The following is a 13805-nucleotide window of genomic DNA, read 5'->3' as shown; positions in this document are numbered from 1 at the left end:
TATTTAACGCCTGTGAATACCACAACTTTTTATAACAAATACAACTATTAGTGGATTCAGGGCGGTTTTAGAAACCACCACTAGGCTTAGTTAATGCCCCTCCCTAGCAACTATAGTGGTGATTGTTGAACCGCTTTGATATGCAAATACAATTAGTGTAAGTTTTATCCGCCGATGTTTATTCCTATTTTAAATGGCGGTTTAATAAAACCGCCACTATTTACATGTTATACGCATGGTACCCAAAACTGCCACCATTAAATGGTATTAAATGGTAGCAGTGGATTTGGTGGCAGATATTAACTGGTGGCGGTTTTCGGCACTATTATGGCAGATAAAACCACCATTAATTACAATTTTTTTTTGTAGTGAATAACACATCTAGGGTTGTCAAACCCATACCTAGAGAAACATATAAATAAAAAAAAACAATCAAATGTAAAAATTACCAATAAAAGTAAAGCCAAATAATGTATGAGGAGATTACCTTTTTATTGGATATAAAAAAATTTTATTTAGCTGTCTGAATACTAAATATTGAGGAGCAACTTAACACGTTCTAGTTGATTGCTCGAGTTAGGTAGGAGAAACTATCTATCAATTATGTCAAAATAACATCTATATTTGTATGGCACACAACACGATGAAGAACTAATTGGGAAAATTTATCCGGTCCATTTTTGACAAGGAAATGGACTATCCATTTTTCTTTGAATGAGTGACACGCGTCTACAAGTCACATCAAAGGGTTAAGATTAAATTAAAATATATAAAAAAAATTATATCTCTTAAATCTAACATCAACATTTGGATGTGACTGATGAACATGTGTCCTTCATCCACAACAAAATGGACTATCTATGTCCTTGTCAAAAATGGACAAGATGAAAATCCATCTAATTGAGCCCATTCATTGCAACACCCATGTTGATCTACCAACTCACTCCAAAACACAACTTTGGCACTCAATTCAATTATATGTGGACAATCACACCTACAACCCTTTGATGGATCTCCATCAAACAGAGAAAGGGTTTATGACTGAAGAATCACCATCACAAATGTTCTTCCCTTATAGTTTTTGGCACAGTAGAAGGGGTCATGAGTTTTGTGACCAATTCAGAGATGTGCACATAAACACTTCTTTATTTATTGATAGAAGGAACCTTATTAAGGAACCCCCCCCCCCTTTTTCTTTTTCTTTTTTATGATGAAAAGAGAAAATCTATTAAGTTACTTAACACAATTACATGGATTTATCTAAAATCCACAGGGTCCTGTAAGACTAGTAGACGCTTCTATAGTCAGATTAACAAACCATTGTTGGAGCATGGGAGGAGGGAACATGCAATAGTTAGAGTTTTTGTTGCCCTTGCAACATTCATCAAAATAGTTATTACATGAAGAGGCTACGTCCTTGTAGTCGGCTTAGGTAAGAGAGATGGTAGAGTGGGGTGATTGCTCCAAATCTCTTGTATTTCCTACCCTTCTTGTGTTGCCTTGTCATGCCTACTTGTAGACCAAAAAATGTTGCCTCCGGATCATCTACTATATTTAATCTTCCAAAATTAAGAAATTGAATATGTCCTCTTGCATATACTCGCATACTTTATCCCATGCTTCCTAACCGCTTGTTAGATACCTTGTACACAATAAAACAATATTATTAGTCGTTTGTATATCATTACAAATATTGCCTACAAATTGTTGGGGTTGCTCAAGATGCTTTTGTATAGGGGTTTCCTAGGGGTTAATACTACTACCCTCATTCATATGCAAGTTTAAAGCTACAATCCAATGGTCAGTTTTAAAGAGCACCACTAATGGGTTGGGTGTTTTTTGGTTGAATAAGCTAGAGTTTCTCTCTTTCCATATAAAGTAACAAGTGATTATAAAAACTGAAAAAAACCATGTTATGGTTTGCTTATCCAATTGTAAGCTTGAGAGAAGGTTATGGCACGAATGCAAAAATGAGGTATTGCCCTAGTTTTCTGTCCTTAGCCCCAATTGATCCTACCACATGAATTCTTTGCACCAATACACAAGAAATAAAGATATGCCATATTGTCTCATTTTCTTTCCCGCACAAAACACAATCTGCTTGGACATTTTCCCATTGAGATAGTGTTAAGTTGCTCGTATCAGTATTCCTGCATTCAAAACACGCCAATTTTTTTTAAAAATTTTTTTGGGTGGATAGGTAACTTCCACCATGTTGAGAACTCATATCTTTGGAATGGGAAGCGCACTTTTAAGATGGTGCGAAGAGCCAATTTAACCAAGAATTTCCCATTTGGGAAGAGTAAGGAAGACCACGAATCTCATTGGTCAGAAAGTGATATTGGCAATGATATTAGGGGGCGGGAAGTAGAGGAAGGTGGAGATGACTCGCTGTTCAAAGTTTGAAAGTTGTGCAAACCTTAGTCATTGTTGCCTCTCGTGGCCAAAGAGAGAAATCTTGTAGAGATGTTAGTCGAGTTCTTATTGATGGTGTCCAAGGATCGAACCAAAAGGAGGTTTGTGTTCCATCCCCTATTTTTTTGAACCATCATTGTCTGTCATTGAGGGAGAATGTTGGTAATACTATTATATATCCAGAATCCCTTCTTTGTGGAGACTTTAGGGTAAAAAAGAGAGTGACCCTTAAAGTATCTTTCTCTCAACACTCAAACCCACAGTGCTTCCGGATTAGTGATAAGTCTCCATCCCTGCTTCAGTAGCAAGTTGTAATCCTCCATTTTCTTAAAACCCAATTTGCCTAATTCCTTTGGTTGACAGGATTTTTCCCATGATATTAGGTTCATTTGTCTATTTTTGTGTGGATGGTCATTCCAGAACCTTTGACAGATAGCATCTATCTTTATGCAAATTGTCTTAGGGAACCTAAAACATTGCATTTGAAAAAGTGTCATTGATTGAAGTGCAGCTTGCATCAATACACCTCTTCCTGCAAACGATAAATTTGTTGCTTTCCATCATGCCAATTTCCTTGCCATTCTGTCCATATTTGCTTGTAAGTTCTTTGCCTTTCCTCGTCCATCCAACAATTTTGTTCCCAAATATGTTATTTCCCCCTTAATTTATAATACTTTTAGTATCGAGAGTATCAAATTCCTGGTTTCTCTCTTGAAGGTTGTGGCTAAAGAAAACCCCACTTTTCTTGAAATTGATTTCATGCCCTATCAAATTTGAAAATAATTTAAATACTGCCTTCAGTGCTAAAACATCCTCGGAATCAACTCTGTAGAAGAGAAAGGTGTCATTTGCAAAAAAGAGATGGCTGATCTCCGAGGCCTCTCTTCCCACTTTGTTACATTTCAATAGGTTAAGGGATCTATACTCATCAAGTAGTCGAGGTAGCACTTCCATAATTAAAATAAAAAGGTAAGGACTGAGAGGACACCCTTGTCATAACCCCTTTAATCCAAAGAACCATAAGTAAGGGGAGCCATTAATTTTAACAGAGAAGGTGGGAGAAGAGATGAGGGCCTTAGTAAGTTGACACCAATGACTATCAAATCCAAGGAATTGAAAGAGTTCGATGATGATTCTCCGATCTGCCCTATCATAAGCTTTGGACATATCCAGCATTAGGGCAAGAAAACCAGTCTTATTACGAGTCTTCTTCATGAAATGAAAATTTTCATGGGCCACAATAATATTATCAGTGATTTGTCTATTGGCCACAAAACACCCTGATCTAGTGAAATGATACTGGGGATAAGAGGCCACAATCTTTTGGTCAAATTTTTTGCAATTATTTTATAAGAAACATTACATAGACTAATAGGTCGAAAATCAACCACTGATTTTGCCTCTTCCTTTTTTGGGATGAAGCAAAGGAGGGTATGGTTCACCCCACTGGGGAGTTGGCCTTCTGAGAAAAAGGTTTTTGACAAATTTGATCACATCTTCATTAATTAAATCCCAATACCTTTGATAGAAGAAAGCACTGAACCCATCAAACCCAAGGGCTTTGTAGGGGCCAAGGGAGAAGACAACACTCTTAATTTCAAAGGGGTCAGGGGTAGCTGACAGAGTGTCAGTCCCCATCCCAATGGGGGGGGGGGGGAAGACATTCAACAAATTAGGATCCAATGGGTTTGGATGACTAACATAGACAGTTCATGTAGTTATCAAACTTTCTCGCAATCTCCCTAGGGTTAGAGAGACAACGTCCATTATCTTCAATAAAGGAAATCATTCTCTGTTGGTGATTAACTTTAGTAGAGAAATAGTAGAATTTAGTGTTTTGTCCTCATTAGAGATGTACTTACCTTGAGATTTTTGAAACCATAACATTTCCTCCGCATCAAGTGCCCAAGCCATTAATTTTTTTCCTTTTATTGATGAGATCCAAATTAGGGAAGGGTAGTTGTTCCATCAAGTCAATTTCGAGGGTAGTCCGGTGAAAAATATTATCCACATTGTTGAAAACCAATTTGTTCCAATGTTGTAGAAATCTAGAAAGATTGGCCAATTTTTCACATATTATTGGGGCGGATGCTCTCATGACCCCTCACGACTCCCTGGCTGCTCCTTGGATGTTCATGAGCCCAACCCTAACATATGCAACCCTACCATTGTATGATCAATAGTGGACCACTGAATCTCCGCACGAATTGGTTACTAATGTAGGATGAAACATAGTCACATCACCATTATCACGGGTCATTCGACTTCAATTCCCCTACCGATAGGGTAGTAGCATGTAAGGTACCTAGCCATGCACTCTAGACTCCCTAGGTATGTCATCCAGCAGTCATGATAGTGCTGGAGGCATCAATGAGCATGTGTCTCATACTCTGATATCTCAAGCAATGGATACCCTTCCATCACAAGTATATCACATTATTCACCATCATAACATAATCATTTGTTCAATATCATAAAGTGATAAAGTATATTGAAACAACACATACAACAGGTATTCAACAGTATAACAATGACTTATACAACTACAGCAAGTTACATGATTAATGAACAATGCAAAAAAACAGCTGATTCATCATATAACATGTCATTGCATATAAACAAGAAAGTGTGTCCTTACCTGTAATTATGTAAGGGCTTACTAAAGTGCAATCAAACCAAAATTTCAAGACTTCCAACAAACTCAGAGAACACCTAAACATAGGGTTACAAGAATATATTAAGGAAATGAATCAAATCAAAGCAAAAACAAAACTTACATAGCCACTGTGACCCACACTGTCGCTTGGGTCAAGCAACCGCCATAAGTGACTACCCCTGTTACAGATAGACTGTAAGATCCAAAATTCTGACTTTTGATCATCAAATTTCAATTTGATTTCGGGATGATTTTAGTTCAAATTTCAATCTTAGTAAGTCTATAACAAAGGTGCAAATCAACAACCTAAAATTCTAAAGATTCACTACCCAATTCATCTCCCTTGATTAGATCCATCGTTTATTCAAATGCAAGGATTCGTTCTCGGACAGGATCTCCTTAAAATCATTGATTAGGAAATAGAACAATCACAGTTAGGTCACCCCAACATAAAGGAGATGGATCTAATCCATTCCAAAAGTTGAGGGAAGAGAATGGAGTGAATGGAGATCACTTACCTCTTCCAGATTCGCAAAACAGACGGGGGAATGGATCCAGATCGCAATCCACGCTTATCTCACATTCCAGCACGTGTCTTTTGCCTCCTAACTATCCACAACAACAATCCCGAATATAACAATGAGGAATTAGGGTGGGTTTGCTATTTATAGAGGATAGGGGGCAAATTATGGCAATTTCCAGCAAGTAGACCATGGAGGTCGCTTCTCTTAAGCAATTGCCCTTAGTACTTTTCAGTACTTGGGTGCTTTGCTCAAGGGGTTGATCCTCAACTCCAACCTAACCCTAAACAACACATGGGGGATGTCTTACCTTCATTCCGGACATCTTCAAACACCTCTTGACATCTACTAGGAATCCAATTTCCCAGCAAGGAAGGTAGAGAATCCAGATCCATGGATTCAGGGTATGGATCATGGACTTCAATCCAAATACTCCACAACTTAATTCGGTTTGACCTTCGAGTTATCGGACTTGCAATATGGATTCCCGGTTAGAATTAAGGGGGTTGTTACAGTTCTCACAAAGAAGCTTAAGTTCATAGAGAAGCTAAACATGAACCCATTCGTCCCCACTACTTTTTAGTTAGAGCACAGAGTTTCACTGGAATATTATGCATCAACTTTATGCGTGTTGAACCCTTAGGTAGTCTTAGTTCCACAACATCCATTTGTACATCAATGACCTTCCAAGTTCACTTGCAGCCTTCAAAATCATCCCATAGTCAAGGCAGTCAAACCGTATACCCCTCATTTGTACCCATATTGCAATAGGTGGAAGAATGCACTTTTTCTTGCATTCAGGCATAGGTTCCATAGCAAGGTGAAGTAGGAGCCGAGCTACCCACCATGGCGACATAGACAACAACTCATTCCTATTATTTCCAGAAGGAAAAATTGCTTTAAAATCATCCCTTCCGATTATTGATAAATCAACTGCTCCCAATGGTACCCATAGCTCCACCAAGCTCTTACATATTTTAGAGATGTATAATGTTGAGTGCCCAATGGCATAAGCATACAGTGTTTTTGAAGCCAAGCAACGATTTGAGAAGTTTGAAGAGCCAACTTCTTTCCATCCCACCATGCCTGCATTGCCCTTGCTAGGGTCCCTTGACTACAATCTGAACCTTGCAGGAGAAGCAGGATCACTTGATGCATAAGCTTTAGAGGGTGGGTTACGTGAGGTCCCCACACTTAGGTGTCGTTCCATCTGCAACACCAAAGAAAAAAATACAAAGCTCCTAAAGAGAGGCAGGTCAAACAGTAGAAAAGGAAATATAGACTGTAAAGAAGCAAGAAGACAACCAACCATAGAGCCAAAAGTAAGACAAAGTAGAAAAACTATGAAGTAAAATGGCTTAAGGCTTGGGGAGAGGTTTGGTGGAGAGGCAGGGACATTCGTACATGGATTGAAGAAAGAGAATAAAGATGGGAGTTAATAAGGTAGAGGGGGTAGGTGGTCATAAAGAAGAAAGAGGAGGTGAATTGCAAATGGAATGTCAAAGAAAAAGAAAGAAAAACCCCTGCAAAAAACACTCTCTCTATCCATCATTAGCTCAAGGCTCTTCTTGTCTTTCCCATCATGTGAGTGGATCAACCTGCACTAACGCCCCCCAGAGAGGGTGAGTTACAGATTACGAAGAGGTACGCACGAGTGAGAGGGAGGATAACGCGCCTTCAGGAAACAGAAGAGAAAAGGAAGGCAAGTGGTGCAAGAGTTATTTATCGCTTCAGGATCTTATGAAGTTGAAGAATTCCTTATGGCTTTTAGTGTTACTTTTTTATAAACATTGTATAATGATAGATTACTAATTTCAGGATATGTATATTGTTGTAATGAGTTCAGGGGCATTTTAGTCTTTCCATAGTTTTTTTTGGGATTGGCTTTGTCTTATTGATTTGTTTAAGGGGCAGGGTTGTCTTTTCTCATTTTCTATTTGTATACAAGAATTGGGGGTTAGGGTTTGGTTATCTCATTCGATCAAACACACTCTCTCTCCTCTCTTTCTTCTTTCTCTCCTCTTCTCTCTGGTTTCGGTTTTCTGGTTACTTGAAGAACCAATTGGTCAGGTTCAGTTCTTTGGGCTTGAAGTCAGTTTGTGTACAAGATTGATTAAGCGTGGTTGTTGAAGCTTGCTTGCTTCTGAAGGCTTGAGAGAATCCCTGGTGTATTGGTGGTTCGGTTGCCTTGAAGAAAAGGATTGGAACTCTGCTGAAACAGGTGCCTTCGTTCTTGTTTAGTTAATCATTTTCTTGTCTCATGCTTGGGATCTTGTTGGGTAGATTTCATAGTGCTGTAACCACCTTCTTTGATATTCTTCGATTGCATATGCTTGGTGAGAGCATATCTCATCCTTGGATGTAGGTCGAAAGACCGAACCAAATAAAAACCTTGTGTTGTGTGTTTGAATGTTTCCTCTCTACTGTTCTATAATATTATCCGCTGCGTAAAGGTTAGAATTCCTAACAGTTCTTGGCATCAGAGCTCGGTTCTGTCACTGGCTGCAACTGTTAACCATTGATTATCTTTGATTACTCTTTTCTTGCTTCTTTTCATTAATTCTTTCATCATATATGCTTAGCAAGTGCTGCTGATTTTATTTTCACATTCGATTTCAATTTTCTGGTAATCCTGATCTCAGACCGAAACCCTAGCTTAGGGTTTTGCTAAATTGATTTAGGGCTTTACATGTAATTGATTGTATGATGTGATTTGTATATAAAATCCCTAATTTTTGATCTGATCTTGCAATTATTTTGGTACTGCTAACCTGTACATAGGTTCGGCCATTAGGGTTGCTTGTAAATTTTTGGGGATTTTATGATTTGCAGGCTGCTTGTATGAAATTGGTTATAGTTTCATGTTTATAATCTGTTATTAATCAAATATTGATTCTCAGATTATTAATTGCATATAGGTTTGAATTTTCTGATTTGTATTGACACTTACTGTTAACATCATTCTTTATTATTATTGAAATATAATATTCATATATAGTCTTAAAGATTCTGTTATCTTGTTTCTTGTCTCAAATCTGATATTGGTTTACTACATATATTTCAGAAACCGTTATAGTTAAGTTCTGAATTTATTTAGTAGATAATATCAATTGTGTTACTGGTTTACTTAATTAGATATAATCTGATTTTATATTCCTTTATTCTTTTATCATGGCCCCAACCCGGTATGAGTTGGAGAAATTTGATGGTAAGGGAGATTATATGGTATGGAAAAATAGGATGCATGCTATTCTTGTACAAAACAAGTGCCATAAGGCTTTAAGGACTGATAAAGAGATCTCCTTGACCATGACTGATGAAGAAAAGGAAGATATGCAAGATATGTGCTATAGCACTATCATTTTGCACTTGAGTAACACCGTGATGAGAAGGGTAAGAGAATGTAAGACGGCTACCCAGGTTTGGCTTAAACTTGAACAATTATATATGGCTACTTCTATTCCTAGTGTTACATTATTGAAAGAACAATTATTTAGTTTCAAGATGGATGCTTCTAAGTCTTTAACTGATAATGTAGAAGACTTTTATAAATTGTCATGTGACTTGGCTGATTTGGATGAAGAGTTATCTGATAATACCCTTGCTGTCCTATTGTTGAAATCTTTGCCTGATTCTCATGTTGATGTAAAAAATGTTATAAAGTATGGTAGACAATCTATAACCCTTGATGATGTGATGGAAGCATTGAAAATTAGGGATATAGAATTGAAATGTGAGAAGAAGGGAAATCATGCTAGTGAGGGTTTGTATGTTAACTCTAATAGTAGAGGCATGAATGAAACTAAGAAGAAGTTCAATAATAGTAATAAGAAAAAGAAGAAGTTTGTTGTAAAGAATGATAATGTTAGTGTAAATCAAAATTTTAATGGAAAGTCTAATAATAACAAGAAGGTTTGTTATTATTGTAAGAAAGAGGGACACATAAGAAAGTATTGTAGAGAGAGAATTCAAAAGTTGCAAAGTGAGAATGGAAGCTACACATGTAGCTGATGTTACTAGTGATGCACTAGTGGTTTCATCATATAGTGATCATGATGCCTGGATCTTAGATTCAGGCTGTACCTTTCATATGACTCCTAGAAGGGAGTGGTTTATCACTTTTGAGTCTATTAGAGGTGGTAAAGTATGAATGGGTAATGATCATGCTTGTGATGTTGTGGGGATTGGATCAATAAGACTTAAATTGAATGATGAGACTGTTAGAGACTTAAAGGAGGTAAGACATGTACCTGGACTTAGGAGAAACCTGCTGTCCCTGAGTCAGCTTGATACTAGGGGTTTTCATTATACCTCTAGGGATGGTTCTCTTAGGGTTATGAGGGGTAGTAGTGTAATTCTAACTGCTGATTTGAAGAATGGTTTATACTTCTTAAATGGAAGTGTGATTTTAGGGGCTGCATCAGTCTCTAGTGGGGTTCTTAGTGAGGTGGAGCTATGGCATAAGAGATTGGGTCATATAAGTAGTAAGGGGCTTGGACACTTGTACAAAAGTGGCCAGATAAGTTTTAAGAAATTTAGCCCTTTGACTTTTTGTGATGTGTGTGCCATGGGTAAGCTCCATAAGATTAAATTCCCTTATTCTTCATATAAAACCTCTCATGTACTTGAATATATACATTTTGATTTGTGGGGAAGTCCACATGTACCTTTATCTCTTTCTGGTGCCCAATATTTCTTGTCTATTATTGATGATTACTCTAGAAAGACATGGCTGTATTTTCTTAGGGATAAATCAGTTGTCTTTGATAAGTTCCTAGAGTGGAAAGTATTGGTTGAAAATCAAACTGAAAAGAAAATCAAGAGACTTAGAACTGATAATGGTCTTGAATTTGTGAATGAAAAGTTTCTGATTTTTTGTAAGGAACATGGTATTACTAGACATAGAACATGCACCTATACTCCTCAGCAGAATGGAGTGGCTGAGAGGATGAATAGGACAATCATGGATAGGGTTAGATGCATGTTGATTGAATCTGGCCTAAGTAAGAAATTATGGGCTAAAGCTGCTAGTACAGCTTGTTATGTCATTAATAAATCTCCTTGTTCCTCTGTTGATTTTAAAACACCTGATTTTAGGTGGAGTAAAGTGCATACTGATTACAATTTGTTCATCAAAACAAGGGTAAACTTGAGCCTAGGGGTAGGAAGTGTATCTTCCTAGGGTATCCTTTAGGAGTTAAAGGATATAGGCTTTGGTGTTTACAAGATAAGAAAATTGTAATTAGTAGAGATGTTAAATTCAATGAACTTGAATTTCTGAAAATTGATTCATCAAGTGTTAGACCTAACTCCAATGATCTAGACAAGGCTATATTTGAGGTGGAGTTAGGGAATAAGTCTAAAACTGTTGTTGATGAATCTGATCCTATGATTGAGGATGATGATTTGGAAGTTGGAAGTGATTCTTTTGATGTTAAAGAAGAGCTTAACGATGAGGATCCTTTAGATGGTTATTTGTTGGCAAGAGATAGGTCTAGAAGAGAGATAAAGAGACCTTCTAGATATGCTAATTTGTGTGATTCTAATGGTGGTCCAAATCTAATTTCTTATGCTTTAAATGTAGCTGACCAACTTGAGGGAAATGAGCCTAGAACCTATAAAGAGTCTCTTGAATGTGGGGACAGCAAGCTTTGGCTTGTTGCCATGAAAGATGAGATGGAATCTTTAATGAAAAATCAGACTTGGACTCTTGTGGATAGACCCAAAGGAAAGAAACTAATTGGTTGTAAGTGGGTTTATAAATTTAAGGCTGGTATTCCTGGTGTTGAACAACCAAGGTATAAGGCAAGACTAGTAGCTAAGGGGTATTCCCAAGTTGAGGGAATTGATTATAATGAAGTGTTTTCATTTGTTGTGAAACATACTTCTATTAGAGTTCTTCTTGCCCTAGCTGCTCTCTTTGATCTTGAACTTGAACAATTAGATGTGAAAACTGCATTCTTGAATGGTAAGTTAGATGAGCATATTTATATGGTTCAGCCTGAGGGCTTTGTTATGAAGGGGAGTGAGACAAATGTCTGTTTATTGTTAAGGTCATTGTATGGCTTGAAACAATCTCCTAGGCAATGGTATAAAAGGTTTGATGAATTCATGCTTAAGAATGGTTACAAGAGAAGCTCCTATGATAGTTGTATTTATTATTGTGAGTTTAGCACTAATTCTTTCATTTATCTTTTACTTTATGTTGATGACATGCTTATTGCATCAAAGGATAAATTTCAGATTTGTAAATTAAAGTCTATGTTGAAATCTGAGTTTGAAATGAAAGATTTAGGGGCTGCTAAAAGGATTCTTGGCATTGATATTCATAGAGATAGGCCTAGTGGTGTTTTGACCTTGTCTCAAATTGATTATATTCATAAACTTGTTAACAAGTTTGGACATGATAATATTAGAACTGTTAATACTCCTCTTGGTGCTCATTTTAAGCTTAGAATGGATTCTATTGTCTTCAGAATCGATAGACCATATCAAGAATGTGTTGGTAGCCTCATGTATTCTATGGTTTGTTGTAGACCTGATATAGCATATTCCGTTGGTCTTGTTTGTAAATACATGAGTAGGCCATGTGATTCACATTGGGATGCAGTTATGTGGTTGTTGAGATATCTGAAAAATTATGCATCTTATAAAATTGTTCATGATAACTCTTGTGTTGATAAGTTAGACATTGTTGGATATTGTAACTTAGATTTTGCCTCTGATTTGGATAAGAGAATGTCCATTACTGGATACTTGTTTACTCTTGGTGGGAATCTAGTGAGTTGGAAGTCCACCCTCCAACATGTGGTGGCTCTTTCAACCACTGAGGCTGAGTACATTGCTTTGTCTGAGGCTGTGAAGGAATGCATGTGGCTTAAGGGGCTTCTAGGGGAGCTTGGTTTTCATGACTTGCATTCTCTTGTTTATTGTGATTCCCAGAGTGCTTTGTGTCTTGCTAGGAACAGTGTGTTTCATGAAAGAACAAAGCATGTTGATGAAAAGTTGCATTTTATTAGAGATATTATTGCTAAGGGTTTAGTTGATGTGTGTAAGATAGATACTTCTATTAACCCTGCATATATTATGACTAAGGTTGTACCTGTTAATAAGTTTAAGTCTGCCTTAAACTCATTGAAATTATTATCTCTATAAATTGCTTTACATTGGTTTATATTTTGTTTGATGGGTTGTGTTTCTCTCAGGTGTATGCATCGGCAAAATAATTAAGTCAAGGTGGAGAATGTTGTAATGAGTTCAGGGGCATTTTAGTCTTTCCATAGTTTTTTTTTTTGGATTGGCTTTGTCTTATTGATTTGTTTAAGGGGCAGGGTTGTCTTTTCTCATTTTCTATTTGTATACAAGAATTGGGGGTTAGGGTTTGGTTATCTCATTCGATCAAACACACTCTCTCTCCTCTTCTCTCTGGTTTCGGTTTTCCGGTTACTTGAAGAACCGATTGGCTGCTGGTTGCTGGGCTTGAAGCTGTTGTGTACAAGATTGATTAAGCGTGGTTGTTGAAGCTTGCTTGCTTCTGAAGGCTTGAGAGAATCCCTGGTGTATTGGTGGTTCGGTTGCCTTGAAGAAAAGGATTGGAACTCTGCTGAAACAGGTGCCTTCGTTCTTGTTTAGTTAATCATTTTCTTGTCTCATGCTTGGGATCTTGTTGGGTAGATTTCATAGTGCTGTAACCACCTTCTTTGATATTCTTCGATTGCATATGCTTGGTGAGAGCATATCTCATCCTTGGATGTAGGTTGAAAGACCGAACCAAATAAAAACCTTGTGTTGTGTGTTTGAATGTTTCCTCTCTACTGTTCTATAATATTATCCACTGCGTAAATGTTAGAATTCCTAACATATATATAATAATTCTTAAAATTTTCAAACTAAGTTTTCTTAAATCCAAAGTCACTACTACCTCACATGCGAAAGCATGGGTTTTTGTCGCCCCTTGCAACTAAACTTATTAAGGACCCATTTGAAAACCCAACAATTCTTCCTGCTTTAGGAAACATAAAAAACAATTTTAGTTGTTTCTAAAGTAGAAACACTTGCTTCTGGAATCAAAAACACCATCAGCAAGGTTTTATGCTTTTATCAGAGTTATCTTGTTTAAAATGTCAGATTCCATGAATATCCTTTTCTAAACTCTTTTTGGTGAGTAATTAAATGTGCCCTTGGTTAATAATGTTTGGTTGAATTTCTACCCA

The sequence above is a fragment of the Hakea prostrata genome, chromosome 7, assembly GCF_041222555.1.
Source record: "Hakea prostrata isolate BN-2017 chromosome 7, UWA_Hpros_2, whole genome shotgun sequence".
NCBI lineage: Eukaryota > Viridiplantae > Streptophyta > Magnoliopsida > Proteales > Proteaceae > Hakea > Hakea prostrata.
This window is presented reverse-complemented; position numbering follows the sequence as displayed.